The 18602-nt window shown below is 41.6% G+C and overlaps 1 protein-coding gene and 1 pseudogene across 2 annotated transcripts in view; one reads left to right on the top strand and one right to left on the bottom strand.

The window, feature by feature from the left end:
• Positions 1 to 18602, top strand: part of LOC111149317 (adducin 1) — an 88067-nt gene that overhangs the window by 12789 nt on the left and 56676 nt on the right. The window lies entirely within an intron of this gene.
• On the bottom strand, positions 10603 to 11184 carry LOC111149319 (annotated as a pseudogene).

Raw genomic sequence — 18602 nt, 5'->3', positions numbered from 1 at the left:
GGCTCTCTGCTCAGCAGGGAACCTACTTCCCCCTCTCTCTCTGCCTGTCTCTCTGCCTACTGATCCCTCTCACTGTCAAATAAATAAAATCTTTAAAAAAAAATAGGAATCTTTTTTTTTTTTTAAAGATTTTATTTATTTATTTGACAGAGATCACAAGCAGGCAGAGAGAGAGAGGGGGAAGCAGGCTCCCTGCTGAGCAGAGAGCCCAACATGGGGCTCGATCCCAGGACCCTGAGATCATGACCCGAGCTGAAGGCAGCGGCTTAACCCACTGAGCCACCCAGGCGCCCCCAAAAATAGGAATCTTAACATAGTATAACATTAAACTTTAACAGAGTTGTTTAATTGTTAATGCTTATTCTGACCTACATGCAGGAAACTTGAGCTGGAGGGGATGAAGGGGGGAACAAGTTGAATTCATTTTGCTCTTTGAGCTTTATTTATTCCAGAAGTACCTTTTTAAGCAATTGTTATGGTCAGTGTACATTGTTTCTCATAGCTGTTAGTTTAAAAGTGTTCAGTGTATCTTGACAAGATGTATTTTTTTTAATGAGTTTATGCTACATAGGAAAAAAAAGCATCTTTTTTTTTTTTTTTTAAGATTTTATTTATTTATTTGACAGAGAGATAGATCACAAGTAGGCAGAGAGGCAGTCAGAGAGAGAGGAGGAAGCAGGCTCCACGCTGAGCAGAGAGCCCGATGCGGGCCTTGATCCCAGGACTCTGGGACCATGACCTGAGCCGAAGGCAGAGGCTTTAACCCACTGAGCCACCCAGGCACTCGGAAAAAAGCATCTTAAATAGAGTAGGACTTGAGTCTGTAGGACACTTACCTTTTAACAATTCCTTGAGAACCCTCTCTGCTGGGATAAAATAATAGTTATCTTTAAACAACAGTAATCTTTAAAAAATGTTACTTTGCAAGCATATTTTCCATCCTATAACTTTATTAACTTGCATATCAGTGTACTTACTGAGCACTGTTATATGTTGGGTATTGTTCTAGGCCCAGTGGGCAGATACACATTCCCCCTCTTGGAAACTTCTATTCTAGAATGAGAGATAGAGAATAAATGCTATGTTAAGTAGTTGTAAGTGCTGTGAAGATGGGAGGCATGAGGAAATAGAGAATGATGGCAGCAGTATCTATTTTAGATGGAGAACTGGGTTTACGGAAGAGGAGATGTTTGATCAGAGATCAAATCTGTTTGCATCTGGGAGCAGGTGTGTTTGGGCAGTGGAAGTGGAGATCCATCTTACTGTCCATGGTTTCTTGTTGCCCGTTGATGGCAGATACCGAAGGGGCCAGGCCACACGGGCTAGGTTTCTGGAAAAGAAGCCCTTGTGGGCTGTGAGCTAGAGGAGGAGACAGAGCTGCACATGGTGGGTGCTGTTGCCCTGTGTGACGGACACTGGGCAGTGTAGTTATGAAACGGATTTTTTTTTGAGCCCATCTGATAACAGCAACAGTAAAATTTTTAATATTATTATAATAGTACTAGGATTATGTAATTATTAAATTATAGCAGTGGCCACAGGTAATTTTTATTGCTCCCTGTGTGGGAAGTATTCTTTGAATTTGCTGCTGAGGAAGCTGTTGCATAACTTGCGGGAGAGTACAGTCAGAACGCTGGTTTGCACATACACCTCTTTTAAGAAATAGTTACACAGAGGAGTGCCTGACGGCTCTTGGGGTTATGAGTTCAAGGCCCATGTTGGGCATAGAGCTCATTAAAAAAGAAAAAAAAAGCCACAAGAAACAAGTTGTAGAGAATTTAGTAACTGTATGAAAAAAGTTAAAAATAATGATCATTGATCTTACTTCCCCTTAATACATCTTGGAGAAAGCTCAGTATCAGCACCCAGAAACCTGTTTTGTTCCCCTCAGCAGTCTCAGGTGTCCCATTTTATGGGTGTACTATTATTTATTCAATTGCTCCTGTATCGATGGCTTTTTTTTTTTTTTAAGATTTTATTTATTTATTTGACAGAAATCACAAGTAGGCAGAAGCAGGCAGAGAGAGAGAGGGGGAAGCAGGCTCCCTGCTGAGCAGAGAGACCGACGTGGGACTCCATTCCAGGACCCTGAGATCATGACCTGAGCCGATGGCAGAGGCTGAACCCACTGAGCCATCCAGGCACCCTCGATGGGTGTTCGTTTCTAGAATTTTACTGTTAGGGACTGTATGGGTGTTCGTTTCTAGAATTTTACTGTTAGGGACTGTTTCAGTGAGTATTCTTCCATCCCGGTCTTCAGGCACTGTGATGTATACTTGTAGGTCTGTTCTGGGAAGTGAATTGCCTGGGTGGAAGGATGTTTGCACTTTAGTTTGCATAGCTGTTTCCAAATTACCCTCTTGAGGAGTTATACCAATTTATACTCCCATCAGCTCTAAGAGTTCCCGAAATAAGGAAGTGTTTGCATGTGGAAGTTAGAGTGGTGCCTGTCTTACACAGTTATTGTAAGGTACCTGATAAGCTGTCAGTAAACAGCAGTTATTATATATTACTGTTACAATTATGAACCTTTTTCTGAACTTTATTATGAAAAATATTGTAAGTCTAAGAACTGTTTCAGGAGGTTGGGAAAGAGAAATTACACAATTGGCCTAGCAATTTGTGCCCCCCCAGATAACTGTCACCTGTGTCGGAACAAATTCGCTATGCATCAAGCCCCAGAGCCTCTGAGCCTCTGGAGGCTGATGTCGGGGAATGGAGCTGTGGGCACATGCAGGCTTGTGCTGGTCCCTGGCTGCTCACAGGGACGTTTGTTCCGCATGTGCCTTCTCATACCTGGAGTGGCAGCTTTGCTGTTTGCATGGGAAGGCCATCCCTTGAGAGCGACCTTGAAGATGTCCTGTCCTGAGCACTTTGCTCTTCCCTTCTCTTACTTTGAAAGGCTTGATGTTGGTTTGCCTTATGAATTGACTTAGAATGACTTGAGGTCTTTACCTAAAAAATAGGGATTTTCTCATCTGCTTGCTCTTGCTTGAAATTCCTTGGCAGAGCAGACGAAGTGGCACTGCAGTGGTTTTAGGTATGAAGGAGGGAGCAGGTCTTCAGCTGAAGGGGCTGGTTTAGTGCTGGTTCACTGAGGGCCATAGAGCAGTAGGTGGTAAAGGGATAAAGGCACTTTACTGCCCCAAGGCTCTGGTTTCTCCATCACAAGGTGAAGCAGTTTTAAGATACAAAGCAGACAATGTTATGAAAGCACTTTGAAAATACAAATGCATTTATTTATTTATTTGAGAGAAAGACCCCACAAGCAGGAAGAGGGACCAATGGAGGGAGAGCAGCAAAGGGAGAGGAAGAGGGAGAAGCAGGTATCTGTTGAGCAGAGTCCTATGCGCAGCTTGATCCCAGGACTCGATCCCCGGACTCTAGGATCATGACCTGAGCCAAAGGCAGATGATGAACTGACTAAGCCACCCAGGTGCCCCAAATAAATCTTTAAAAAAAAAAAAAGAAAAGAAAAGAAAATGCAAATGCCAGATAACAACATCTGTCCACACAGAAACTGGTATGTGAATGTTCACGGCAGCATTCTTCTTAATAGCCTGAAAGTGGAAAGAACCTGCTGTCCATGAACTGATGAATAAGAGACGTGGTGTGTCCATGCAGTGGAACCTTATTCGGCAACAGTAAGAATGAGGTGCTGATGCATGCTGCACATGCTCAGAAATCTTATGCTAAGAAGGAAGCCAGGGAAAGGAGGAAGAGGGAAGAGTGGGAATGGGGAGTGCCTGCTAGTGTGCCTGGGGTTTCTTCTTGGGTGTTGAAAATGTTACAGAATTAGATCTTGACGCTGGTTGCACATCTCCATGAATAAGTGAAAAACCACTGAACTGTACACTTTAATTGGGTGAATTTTTATGGTATGTGAACATATCTCAGTACGACTGCAGACATGCTAGTGCTGCATTGGGGGCTTTAGTCTCCCTGAAGGGAGTCCATTGTCAGCTGTTGTATTAGTGCTGGGTGTTAGGAATATGGTGTGAGGATGAGAGTCCAATTTTGCCGCAGAGTCTATTGCCCTGGATCAAGTTAGTGAAATTCTCTGAACTCCTATTCTCATCCATGGAAGTAGGCGTAGTAACAGTTAACAATCTTATCTAACCCAGAGCCTTGTGGAGCCAGTGAGACAACATTTGACCACTTGTGGCACACAGGTGTACTGTCCGTGTGCGTTTTCCCTTTCTTTCTCTTTTCCCAGTGTATGGACTGGTGAGAAGGGGACACTAACGGGGAAAGGCTCACAAGGGCAATGGAAAGCCCTGTGTACAAGCTCCTCCCACTATTTTTTTTAATAAGTCATAAAGCTCTATGCAGAGAGATTTGTGTCGTGTACAGCTGCACATGTTTGCAGCTTAGCAAGAACTTTGTGATTAACCATGCTTTCCAAGATTTAAGAATATTGTAGTTAACGGCCAACCGCGCTCCCAGATGATACCATTAATCAAGCTGTTGCATAGAGCTTCAGGCAGGCAAGGAAGGGTTAGAAATGGGGCTCGAGTCTCGCGGAATGCGCTCCCTTCAGGACTGTGTTTCAGGAGAAAGGGATGTGACATGCATCCCACCATCCAGATAATGCTGTCTCAGTTTGTTCTGAACATCGTCTTCAGGGGCTGAAGCACAGTGTACTTTGATAGCATAAACCCCAGGAATGTCGCTGACCTAGGGTGTTTGGAACATTTAGTGTGCTCTGTTTACTGCCTCAGGTGTCTGACAGATGGATTGTTTTGGAAAGCAGGGCTTTTCTTCAGGGGAAGGAAGCATTTTTTTTTCCAGCTTTTACTCAAGCGATGGAACTATGAATTTTCTTTGTCTCTGGTTTCTAAGTGATACTAGGATTTAGGAGACTTACTCATTGAACTTTTATTTATTTATTTTTTTTTAAAAGATTTTATTTATTTATTTGACAGACAGGGACTACAAGTAGGCAGAGACAGGCAGAGAGAGAGGGGGAAAAAGGCTCCCCACTGAGCAGAGAGTCCAATGCGGGACTCGATCCCAAGACTCTGGGATCATGACCTGAGCCGAAGGCAGAGGCTTTAACCCACTGAGCCACCCAGGCGCCCTCTCATTGAAGTTTTAAAAAAGCCTTCAGTGTAGCAGGATTTGTACTGAACATTCAGGAATCAAAGATAACAAGAACAGAAGTCCCACTTCAAGGGCTCAGGGCTATTCAGGTCAGACAGAGTGCAGGGTGAGCCCACGAGGCTGGTGGTCCAGGCTCTCCTGTTAGGGTCTTTGGGAGGGACTCGAGGTAGATGCCTGTTAGGGCTGTTCATGTCATTAATTGAGATGTTTCACGTCACTCACCCACGGTTACTTTTTAAATTTTTTAAAATACTCATTTATTTTAGAGAGAGAGAGGGAACGTGAGAAGGAGGTGCAGAGGGAGAGGGAGAATCCCAAGTAGACTCCTCACCCAGCACAGACCTGGGGCTCCTTGTGAGATCGACCTGAGCTGAAACACCTTAAACCATTGCACTACCCAGGTGCCCCAACCACAGTTACTTTTATCATCCATATCTTAGAAAAAATCAACCTAGCATTTCTGTTTTAAAGTATATTTTAGGAGTGCCTGGCTGGCTTAGTTGGAAGAGCATGCAACTCTTGATCTCAGGGTCATGAGTTCAAGCCCCATGTTGGGTGTAGAGATTACTCAAACAAACAAATAAATAAAGTATATTTTAATTTTTTCTGGTGGATAATTTGTTTTTGTTGCTTCATAATGTACTAGGATGAAGTAGAATTTTCATGAAAACTGCACATTTTCATGACTACAGCTATGGAAGCCTGCCAGTACCTTTTTCATGAAACAAGTTATTAGTATGTTGTTTTGGCTTTTGAGGCCATTGACCCCAGATTTCAGTGTGCTGTGAAAAAAGCTATGACATCATCTTTATTCTTAGTAAAAATCAAGGCTGCATGTTGTTTGCTAGAGTAAATACATGAATTACAATTTGAGATTGATGCACATACTTTTTTTTTTCCCTGAAAGGACATACGGTTTGTGCTTCAAAACTCAGGTAATCAGCACATTCTTAGCTGTACCTATAATCTGACTCTCAAGAGTTGATTTAAGGATTAGAAAATAAATATGTATAAAGCCTAGTGGGGATTATGGATTGCTAAATAGTGTGAAATTTATTCTTTTTCTAACTTCGTAGAAGTTGGTCACTTTTCTTTTTCTTTTTTTTTTAAGGGTTTTTTTTTTTTTTTTTTTAATTTATTTGCCACAGAGAGAGAGATCCAGGAGTAGGCAGAGAGGCAGACAGAGAGAGACGGGGAAGCAGGCTTCCCACTGAGCAGAGAGCCTGATGTGGGACTCGATCCCAGGACCCTGAGATCATGACCTGAGCTGAAGGCAGAGGCTTAACCCACTGAGCCACCCAGGCACCCATTGGTCACTTTTCTTATAGTGTTTTGAGTCTCTGTTTTTCTCTAAAAGTTAGCTCTTTAGTGAAGCCAGTGGTTTTCAACGCATTATCTTTTCATTATGTAAGTGTGTTTAAAGTTTCTTTATGATTTCTTCTTCGATCTGTAAGGTATGCTTTTTTGGGCACCTGAGTGACTCAGTGGGTTGGATATCTGACTCTTGGTTTCAGCTCATGTCATGATCTTGGGGTCGTGGGATGAAGCCCCATGTTGGGCTCTGTGCTGGGTGTGGAGCCTCCTTGGGATTCCTTCCCTCTCTCTCTCTAAAAAAAGAAAATGTGCCTTTAAATTTTTAAATATATATACATATTTGTGTATAAATGTGTATGTATATATAATGTGTATATAAAATTTTAAATTTCTGTTATTAATATGTTTTAATTGCACTGTGACCAGAGAAATGGTTTGTATGCTACTGATTCTCTGGAATTTGTTGAGATTTTAAAAATTTCCACCCAGGGGTGCCTGGGTGGCTCAGTCAGTTAAGCATCTGCCTTTGGCTCGGGTCATGATCCCACGGTCCTGAGATAGATTCCCACGTCAGTCTCCCTGCTCCGTGGGGAGTCTGCTTCTTCCTCTGCCCCTCTCCCAACTCATTCTCTCAATCTCTCTTGCTCTCATGCTCTCTCAAATAAATAAATAAAATCTTTTTAAAAAATTTAAAAAATTTTGGGACACCTGAGTGGCTCAGTCAATTAAGCATCTGCTCTCAGCTCAGATCATGATCCCAGGGTCCTGGAATTGAGTCCCGCATTGGGCTCCCTGCTCAGTGGGAATCCTGCTTTTCCCTCTCCCTCTGCTTGTGCTCTCTCTCCATCAAATAAATAAATAAAAATCTTAAAAAAAATTTAAAAATTTCCACCCAGATATGAGGTTATTATTTATGCATGTTTTTTTGTATTCTAGAGAAGAGTATATATTCTTTGTTTTTAGAAAACAGGGAGTTGCAAGGTTCTGTATACTTATGAAGATGTAACTTGTTGATTGTTCTTATTTTCTATTTACTGTTTACGAATCTTTGACTGCTTTGCCTACTAGTAATTGAGCAGTGCTTTAGTTTCTCTTTATGATAACCAATTTATCAGTTTCTGAGTTCCAGCAATTTTTGCTTCATTTGTCTTGAGACCATTTTATAAAACATATATATATTAAAAAAAAAATTTTTTTTTTTAAGATTTTATTTATCCATCTGACAGACAGAGATCACAAGTAGGCAGAGAGGCAGGCAGAGAGGAGGAGGACGCAGGCTCGGAGCAGAGAGCCCGATGTGCGGCTCGATCCCAGGACCCTGGGATCATGACCTGAGCCGAAGGCAGAGGCTTTAACCCACTGAGCCACCCAGGTGCCCCTATATATATTTTTAATCTTCCTGTTGTAGTGAGCTTTTTTTCATTAAGTATTGGCTTTTCCATCCCAAATAAATGCTTTTATTTTCCAAGGTCTTTTTGTTTTATATTAACATAGAAACTCCACCTTTCTTTTGGTTGGTATTTGCCTGGTATACCTATTTTCATCCATTTACTTGTGTACTTTTGTATTCTGTTCTTATGTTTTATTGATATATTAATTTTTGGGGGGGATGCTGTAATCAATTGCCTCAAACTTGGTGCCATAAAACAATAAAGTATTCTCTTACAGTTCTGGAGGCCAGAAGTCCAAAATCTGTATGACTGAGCTGACATCATGGTGATGGCTCTGGAGGTTCTTAGAGTTGAATTTGTCCCTTGGCTCTTCTGCCTTCTTATAGCTGCCAGCATTGTTTGGCAGTGGCCACCTCTCTGCAGTCCCTGTGTCCCTGGTCGTACTGCTCTCTGATGAATGTGTAGTCAGATTTCCCTCTTCCTTCTTACTGGCAATTGCATTTAGGTAATCCAGGTAGCCCAGGATAATCTTCTTACCCCAAATCTTTAATTACATTAGCAAAGTCTTTGCCATGTAAAGTAACATTTACAGGCTCCTGGGGTTAGAACTAATATCTCTAATGACCATTATTTAGTGTACCATACTGGTTATAATTTCTGTCTTTTAACTGGCATTATATTTATTGTGATTCTGATAAATTTGTACCTTTTCTATCATTTTGCATTTTCTTTCCTTTTTTTTCTTTTTAAGATTTTATTTGAGAGAGAATGAGTGGTGGAGAGGGACAAAAGGAGAGGGAAACAAGTAGACTCTGCGCAGAGCAGGGAGACGGATGCAGGGCTTGATCCCAGCACCCTGAGATCATGACCTAAGCCGGAGATAGATGCTTAACTGACTGTGCCACCCAGTTGCCCCTATATTTTGTTTTCTATTTGTCTTTTTCCCCTTCATGCTTGCCTTTTTATTTAATTAAAAAATTATTTATTTATTTATTTTTTTTTTTTTAAAGATTTTATTTATTTATTTGACAGACAGAGATCACAAGTAGGCAGAGAGGCAGGCAGAGAGAGAGGAAGGGAAGCAGGCTCCCTGCCGAGCAGAGAGCCCGATGCGGGACTCGATCCCAGGACCCTGAGATCATGACCTGAGCTGAAGGCAGCGGCTTAACCCACTGAGCCACCCAGGTGCCCCCAAAAAAATTATTTATTTTTTTAAAGATTTAATTTTTCATTTGAGACCGAGAGAGCATAAGCAGGGAGATATGCAGAGGGAGAGTGAGAAGCAGACTCCCTGCTGAGCTGGGAGCTGGACATGAGGCTCCATCCCAGGACCTGGAGATCATGACCTGAGCCAAAGGCAGACACTTAACTGACTGAGCCACCCAGGTTCCCTTACCTTTTTATTTTTTTAAAAATTTTATTTGTTTATTAGAGAGAGCCAGAATGAGCAGGGGGAGGAGCAGAAGGAGAGGGAAAAGAAGACCCCCTGCTGATGAGTGGATCCCATGACCTTGAGATCATGACCTGAGTGGAAATCAAGAATCAGATGCTTAACCCACTGAGCCACCCAGGTGCCCCCACGCTTGCCTTTTTATTTTTATTTATTTATTTATTTATTTATTTTTAAAAGATTTTATTTATTTATTTGACAGAGAGAGATCACAAGTAGACAGAGAGGCAGGCGGAGAGAGAGAGAGAGAGGGAAGCAGGCTCCCCGCCAAGCAGAGAGCCCGACGCGGGACTCGATCCCAGGACCCTGAGATCATGACCCGAGCCAAAGGCAGCGGCTCAACCCACTGAGCCACCCAGGCGCCCACGCTTGCCTTTTTAAACAACTAAGTTTTCTTTTGTATTCTCCCCTCTATTGGTTTGGAAATTACATACTGTTTTGTTCTATTTTAGTGGTTGCCCTTGAATTTTACCCTGCATATATGTGACAAAGTCTGCAATTAATACTGTCTTCTTCCACCAAACAAAACAAGAACATTGAAGTACTTCAATTCCGGTTAAACTCAACTATTAAGTTATGTGCTACTGTTGTTCAGTATTTTAGTCCAGCCTTTTTTTAAACTCATAAATTAGATGTCATCATCCATATACAAAATACATTTTTAGATTTTTTTCCCCCATTTAGCAGTTTCTTGACTCACAGTCCTTATGGCATTTCTAATTTTTCTTCCTAGGATCACTTTTCTTCTTTAGCAGTTCCTTTTCTGCAGGTATGTAGGTGGTACTTTTGTTTTTGTTCATCTGAAGTGACTTTATTTTGCACACATTCTCAAAAGATAGTTCTGGGGTAGAAATCCAGATTGCCAGTTATTTCCTTTTAGCATTTTGAAGAAACTCTATTCCTCTTTTGTTATTTCTGTTACAAGTTTGCCAGTGTCTAATTGTTACGCTTTTGTAGATGCTCTTTTTTTATTCTTGCCTTTGCTATGCTATAGATTCATTACTGTGTCTACAAGATGTGTATTTCTCTTTATTTTGGTTGGTATTTGTGGATTCATGTCTTTCAGTTAGATAAAGTTGTTAGCCATTCTCTCCTTGGATATTATATTGACTCTGACTCTTCATTCTTTTTGTTGTTGTTGTTGTGTAGTTTTTATTTCATAATCATAAACGTAACTCTACAATCCAGCTGCTTGGAGGGGAGTAAGGAAAGCATGGAACCCATAGGACTGCAGTGAGAGCACAGAGATTATAGGGTATTTCAAGCAGATGGGGGTGAAGGGCTGTTCTCCTGAGCTGCAGGATGAGTGGTCTGATAGTAAAGATAAGACACAAGTCAAATTTATTACATTTGTCCACAGTCAGTAATGGTGGTCTTGCTGTTCCTGGACCCAAAGCATTCCATGGCCTCCACGATATTCCTACTCTCTCTCACCTTGCCAAAGACTGCATGCTTCCCATCTGGCCACTTGGTCTTGGCAGTGCAGACAAAAAACTGGGAACCATTTGGGTTGGGGCCATTTGCCATGGACAAGATCCTAGGACTTGTGTGTTTTGGGATGAAATTCTCATCATCAAATTTCTCCCCATAGTTGGACTGGCCGCCAGTGCCATTATGGCATGTGAAGTCACCACCCTGGCACAGAAATCCTGGAATAATCCTGTGAAAGCAGGAACCTTTATAGCCACATCCTTTCTCCCCAGTGCACAGAGCACAAAAGTTCTCCACTGTGTTTGGAACTTTGTCTGCAAATAGCTCCAGAGAGATGCAGCTGAAGTGCTTGCCTTTTGGTGAGATGTCAAAGACTATGGTGGAGCTGACAGTGGCTGGTGGTGCAGGGAGGCTCTGGGGCAGTGGCGTCAGCAGACTCTTCATTGTTCTTTATTATTTTGGCCTGTAACTCCAGTAAACATGTAGTGGACTTTCTTATTCTATCTCTTTTGGCATGGTTTGTACCTCCTTGTCTCCCTGTGCTGGTCTCTGGGGAATTTTTTCAAATCTGTCTTTTAATTTACTTATTCCTCTTCATCTGTGTCAAAGCTCCTATTAATTCATTAGTTGATTTGTGAAGTATTTTTTAAAGTTTTTAAAAAAGATTTTATTTTATTTATTTTTAAAATTTTATTTATTTATTATTTATTTGACGGAGAGAGGGCACATGTACCATGCAGGAGACAGCATGAGCAGGAGAGAGGGAGAGGCAGACTCCTCTCTGAGCAGGTAGCCCAAGGCTTGGATCTTTAGGATCATGACCCCAGCCACAGGCATATGCTTAATTGACTGAGCCACCCAGGTGCCCCAAGGTTTTCTTTTTCTTTTTTCTTTCTTTCTTTTTTTTTTGGGGGGGGGACAGATCACAAGTAGGCAGAGTCAGGCAGAGAGAGGGAAGCAGGCTCCCTGCTGAGCAGAGAGCCTGATGCGGGGCTGGATCCCAGGACCCTGGGATCATGACCTGAGCCAAAGGCAGAGGCTTTAACCACTGAGCCACCCAGGTGCCCCAAGATTTTATTTTTCATGTAATCTCTACACCCAAGGTGGGCCTTGAACTCACAACCCTGAGATCAGGAGTCACATGCTCCACCAGCTGAGCCAGCCAAGTGCCCTGTAAATAACTTTTTCAACATTTTATTTCTGTAAGTTCTGTTTGGTTTCTTTTTCAGCTCTGCTCATTTTTTATAGTCTCTGAGGCTTGTCATATTGTGGTTAATTTATTTTTTAAACATTTCAGGGGCACCTGGGTGGCTCAATGGGTTGGGCCTCTGCCTTTGGCTTGGGTCGTGATCTCAGGGTCCTGGGATTGAGCCCCGCATTGGGGTCTCTGCTTGGTGAGGAGCCTGCTTCCCCCTCTCTCTCTGCCTGCCTCTCTGCCTACTAGTGATCTCTCCCTCTCTTTGTCAAATAAATAAATAATCTAAAAAAAAAAAAAAACCATTTCACACATAGTTATTCTATGTTCTGTATTATAATCCTAGTATCTGAAGCCTTTGAGGGCCCAAGTATATGGTTTATTATTTCTGATGACTGTCACTTGTGAAGATTGTTTTGGGTTTGTGAAATTTTTACTAAGACCTTCTGTTTGGTTGATTTTAACATGGGGAAAAACCTGAGGATCAACGTTAAGGTTGTTTTTCCTGAAAGGATTGTATTTACTTCTACAGTGAGCGAGGGTCACTGCTCACCTGAGACCATTTCCACCCTCTTGAGAGTTCCAGCTGATTGCCTCTGTTTTTGCCTCCAGCAGTGCTCATTTTTGGTATTTGACCTCTGCTAATGTTACCTGTTTTGAGTGGTTCCCATTTGGAGTTAACTAGTTTCATTGCCGTGGTTTTAGGCCATTTTTTGTTTAGCCCTTGTATTTCTTTATTTCTTATACACAAATAACATTGGTTTTTATGGCAAATCTTATGGACTGGTAGGGCCTCTCAAATATTTGCCTTACTTGATCTCCAAGTGGTGTTTATTTGTAATGGAAATAGTGGTCATGTGTTGGTTCAAAACTTAGGAAAAGTATATTCAGTATGAGTGATTCTAATGTGCACAGTTTGAGGGTCCGTGGAGTGAGTGAGATGTGATGTTCTTGGTAGAGGAAAGAACCAGCTCTAGCTTGGCCAGCATGTGAACCTTTGATGATAAAGTCATTACTTTGCTCAGTTTCATCATCTATTTTATTATCTATAAAATAACTAGATGACCTTTTTTAAAAAAGATTTTATTTATTTATTTGACAGATCACAAGAGGGGGAAGCGGGGGGTGGGGAGCAGGTTCCCTGCTGAGCAGAGAGCACTTCGAGAGGCTCAATCCCAGGACCCTGGGATCATGACCTGAGCCTAAGGCAGAGGCTTTAACCCACTAAGCCACCCAGGTGCCCCAAGATTTGTTTATTTTTAGAGAGAGAGTGTGTGCGCAAGCACAAAGCCAGAGGGACAGAGAGGAAGACTCTCAAGCAGACTCCACACTGAGCTCATACAACTGGATCTCACGACCCTGAGATTGCCACCTGAGTCAAAAAATCAAGGGCCTGACGCTTAACTGACTGTGCCACCCAGGTGTCCCCTTATTATATTAGTTTAATAAGCATTATTTAAGATCTGTGTTCAGAGCATTGTGTTGGGAATGTCAGAAGATAAGCATTGTAATCGCTCCAGACTTCAGTAAGCTTGCAGTCTAGCGGTTGTTTAAACAGGGACAATACAGGGGCACCTGGGGACTCAGTCATTTGAGGATCCTATTCTTGATTTCCTTCCAGGTTATGATCTCAGGGTTGTGGGATTGAGCCCTGTGTCGGGCTCCCTGCTCAGGGGGCAGTCTGCTTGGTATTCTCTTTCTCTCCCTCTGCCTCTCCCTGTATCCCCCCTTCCCCCTACCCCCTACCCTCTCTCTCTCAATTAAATCTTTTTTTTTAAAAATGGGCAATACAGAGCAGTGATGCCATCTGTTAGAGGGACCTCTAGTAAGTAGTGCTGCTGTGTGTCTCTGTGCACATATTAAGGAGGACAGTTAATTAGTGCCATCATAGAATGTTCTGCCAGTGTCCTTTTTTAAGAGATTCAGTCATCTTTAAAGGTGCTGCTTATGATAATAGTTACCATTTATTATGGTTCCTTAATTTATTGCTTACTGTGTACCAAGCACTATACAAAACACTTGACATAAGTTAACTCATTTAATCTTTAATCAAGAAAGTAGATAATGCTACCATTCTCATTTTACAGATGAAGAAACTAAAATACACATAGAGAGAGATGAAGAAGTGTGCCTAAGGATATGTAGCTAGTAAGTGATGACCTGGGACCAGAACCCAGGTGGTCTGACCCTGGGGTCTAAACTCTAATGTGACTTGAACATGTTTATTATAATCAGTTAACATTGGGAGGCTAATGGAATTTTGTTGAAGACCCAAGCCAGATTCATTCTTTCCTTCTTTCCCTCCCCCTCTCCCCTTCCTTCCCTCCCTTCCCTTTTTTAAAAGATTTTATTTATTTATTTGTCAGAGAGAGAGAGCGAGCGCATGCGTGAGAGCGAGCGTGAGCACACAAGCAGGGGGAGCAGCAGGCAGAGGGAGAAGCAGTCTCCTGGCGGAGCTGGATGAGCTAGGAGCCCTTTGCCAGACTCAATCCCAGGATCCTGGGATGAAGACCTGAGCTGAAGGCAGACACTCAACCTAGGCATCTCCCAAGCTAGATTCTTTCTGTGCCAATCTGTATCACATGGATTTTGGAAATATAAAAAGGATAGAGTACATTAAAGTTCAAACTAAATTTGTTTAGTCAAACAGATGGTTTGGTTGGTTTATCTTTAGGCGCCTCGCCCTAAATTGTTTTCAAAACCACACCCAAGTCAGTTTCAGTAAGGTACACTAGAGTATTGGTTTAGGGATTGAGTTAAAGTGAGAAATCTCAGTTAACTAAACTACATGTGTTGATACAGGTAGAATGCAATAATTATTTTGTTGTTGTTAAAATATAAAAAGGTAAAATAAGTTTTATAATGGGATATTATTTTTAATTAATAAGTTTATAATAGGATGCTATTTTTAATTAAAATAGTGTATTTTAACTTTAAGTTGGTTAAACCTAATGTTTTTGAAGTGAAATTTTCATTTATTTATTTATTCGATATTTTATTTATTTATGTGACAGAGACATAGCTCTAGAGAGGGAACACAAGCCCAGGGAGTGTGAGAGGAGAAGCAGCTTTTGGCCAAGTAAGGAGCCCGAAGTGGGCCTGGATCCCAGTACCCTGGGATCATGACCTGAGCCAAAGGCAGACGCCCAACATCTGAGCTACCCAGGCACCCCTGAAGTGAAATTTTTAGCATGATACTTTTATACTCCATCAGACATTAGATAATTAAAATATTTCCTATTGACAGGGTATCCACTGTGTGTCAGACATTGTGCGAGATATTTTACTTTTATTATTTCTAATTGCCCCAAAATCCTTGGAACGTATGACTTGAGAGGAAACTGAGGTGCAGGTCAGACTGTGTAGTTTGTGGGAAAGCAGTGAGGTGCTGCTGGCTCAAAGCTGAACCAAGCACCAGCGGGCCTGTTGGGGAGTGCAGAACCACACCTCTGTGTCTCTGGGGAGAGGTGGTTAGTGGTGATGAGGTAACTGGAAAATGTAATTCATGAAAATTAATTCCAGATGGGTTAAGGACGAATGTTTAAAACTGTAGAGACTGTGGGGAAAAGCAAAATAGAATGTTTATCAGAGAGAATTCCTGAAAACTTTCTTGGAACATTTTATGACGCGTGCCTGAGAAGGAATGAGAACTGTCTCTTGAAGAGCAGAAGATCTCAGAGGAAAAGTTTGCAGAACTAAATATGCAAAATATTAAAATATTTGCTCACTGAAAAATAAAATTGCAGAAGATAATAGTCTGGGGGATCAAATATGACAAAAGTTCACTAGGTATACCACTTTTTTAATTTGTAAGAATAACTACATCAGGATTTTTTTAGTAGATAGACGGACCAAGAAAGTTGGAGATGTAAGTAAACACTTGAAAACCATTTGTCCTTACCTGCTAATCAGAAATGACAAAGCAGCCACTTCCGATCTACCAGAGCAGGAAAATGTTAGTGATACCTTTGTTTCTTTCTCAGAGCATGTGAACCAGAAAGGAAGTGAAGCTTTATATTTAGTTCTAACCTATTTGGGGGTTTCTTTTACCGTGTACTTTCTTTCTAGCCGCAGGCTTATCTTTTCAGCAGTTACTCTAGAGAGTATTCGCTCTTTCACTCCTTCCTTAAGCAACTGTGTTTCCAGCCCCCACCCTAGGCAAGGCCCTGCAGCTAGGATTTTCTAAAGGGGTCACATTTTCTGGGATATTTATTTTATTTGCAATGTTGCAATTATTTGAGAATGCTTTGCATTTTTATTGGTTTGTTAAAACATGCTGTAGTTTTTCAGAAGTGTTCTGAGCTGTTGTGTGGAAATAATTTTGAAGTACAGTATGTCTTGCTTTTGGGACCTGAATAGGTCCAGTTACAAGAGTTTGAAGGTAGAAGCAGGGAGACAGGACTAGCGGAAGATTAAGAGTCCTGTTTTGGGCAAGTTAGGTTGTTGTTGTTGTTGTTGTTGTTGTTTTTTTTGAAGATTTTATTTATTTGACAGAGATCACAAGTAGGCAGAGAGGCAGGCAGAGAGAGAGGAGGAAGCAGGCTCCCTGCAGAGCAGAGAGCCTGATTTGGTGCTGGATTCCAGGACCCTGGGATCATGACCCGAGCTGAAGGCAGAGGCTTTAACCCACTGAGCCACCCAGGTGCCCCTTGGGCAAGTTAGGTTTGAGTGGACCTTTGGTATCTTTGCTTCTTTACCAAAATGTAAATGAAATATTTTAATGCTTAAAGAAAATGATGATAAATTTTGTTTTATCCCTCTCTCCCAGGTCCAAGCAGATGCCAGCCTTCACTCTTGGCTTTGGCTCTAGCTGTCCCTCTGCCTGCAGGGGGTGGATGCCCATACTACCTGTGTTGTCACTTTCCCCAGAGCCTCCCTCCACCCTCCTATTTATTGATGCCACTTGCCTCCCCACCTCCTTGTTCGTCTAGTCCCCTACCCATTGCCCTTCTTGCTGCCGATGCACTGTATGATTTACTGATTTCCCATGCTGACTGCCAGGCTCCTCTGCCAGGACCTGTTACTTATGTTTGCAGGCTAAGTGCTGAGCTTTTTAGATTTTGGATTGTCCCCTCTACTGCAGTAGTGTCAAGTCTTTTGAAATGGCACCATTTTGAAAAGTCAAAACGAATGAATGTATGTAATTTGAAACATAATTTTCCTTTGTCTAAATTTATTTTTTGACCTTTTTTTGGTTTATGGTTATTAAGACTTTTTCATAATTTCCCCTTTAAGGTATCATGTGGAATTTTTAAATACTTCAGAGATTATTTGGATATTAACATAGTGCTAGTGATATTGAGAAATAAATTATGTATGTGAGAAATTGTTTTTTAATGTATTTTTGAAACTAGTTGGAGTTGTGAAGAGATATAAATATTCAGTTATTTGTCATAAGCAATACAAATCCTATGGGCAAGAAGTGGTTGGGTGCTGTGGCGTGCTCGTAGGCCTGGCTGGGATCCCTAGGCCACTCCTGTTGCACCTTTCATCTCCTGGTGGCATTTATCCCTTCTCAGTGACCACCTGATATACAAACCCCCTGCTGTTCTCTTTTTTTTTTTTAAAGATTTTATTTATTTATTTGATAAAGATCACAGTAGGCAGAGAGGCAGGCGGAGAGAGCGGGGGAAGTAGGCTCCCTGCTGAGCAGAGAGTACTATGTGGGGCTGGATCCCAGGACCCTGGGATCATGACCTGAGCCGGAGGCAGAGGCTTTAACCCACTGAGCCACCCAGCACGCCCCCCCCCACCTTTCTGGTCTCTTACTCTCATCACTTTCTTTTTTCTTTTTTTTTTTTTTTTTATTAAAGATTTTATTTATTTATTTGACAGACAGAGATCACAAGAGAGGCAGAGAGGCAGGCAGAGAGAGAGAGGGAGGGGGGATGCAGGCTCCCTTCTGAGCAGAGAGCCCAATAATGGGGCTCGATCCCGACCTGAGCCGAAGGCAGAGGCTTAACCCACTGAGCCACCCAGGTGCCCCAGTGGTATATTTTTAATATATATATTTTAAATTTTTCTTTTTTTAATAAAATTTTTCTTTTTTAATAAAAATTTCTTAAACTTAAAAAATACATATGGATGAACAATAAAGACTCTTCTGGCCATCTCTGTCTTCCCTCTGCCCAGAACCTTCTCACTTCTAAAAAGGAAGCCACCGTTTTAAGTTTCTTGTATATTCTTTCATTTCTTTATGCAAATAACAAATATTTTTCTTATCACTGCTCTTTTCCCCTAAGAGGCACTGTCTATATGTCATTCTTTATATTTTGCTTATATATCCTTATTTTTGTGAAAACTGAATCTTCTAAAAACTTGTGTGCTCATAATTACTTGGTGGCAGAAAGGGGTTTCATTCCCTATCAGCTGGCATAATTACTTTTCAGAGAGTATACCTTTGGCAGAATTTTACTTATGCTTGTGATTTTAAATACTTCCTGACTAGCTCCAAAGAGGACAATCTGGCCCTGTTTTCAGAAGTCCCAGAGTTAATAAAGTAGCTCACAGCTCGACCTTTGCGTGTGCAGAATATCTATGTCTTAGCACGCTCAGCACTAGTGTCCTTCTCAGTCTGTTAGCCCTGGGTGACTATTATCTTCAAAGCTTCCTTTTATCATTTGTCTTCTATGGGAACCAATTACTTCAGTAATAGGAACATTTAGTCACCGACCATTAAATTCTGAAAAAGCTGTTTGTTTTTGTGGTCAGTATTTTT

The sequence above is a fragment of the Enhydra lutris genome, unplaced genomic scaffold (genome assembly GCF_002288905.1).
Source record: "Enhydra lutris kenyoni isolate GAN:26980312 unplaced genomic scaffold, ASM228890v2 scaffoldscaffold21, whole genome shotgun sequence".
NCBI lineage: Eukaryota > Metazoa > Chordata > Mammalia > Carnivora > Mustelidae > Enhydra > Enhydra lutris.
This window is presented reverse-complemented; position numbering and strand designations above follow the sequence as displayed.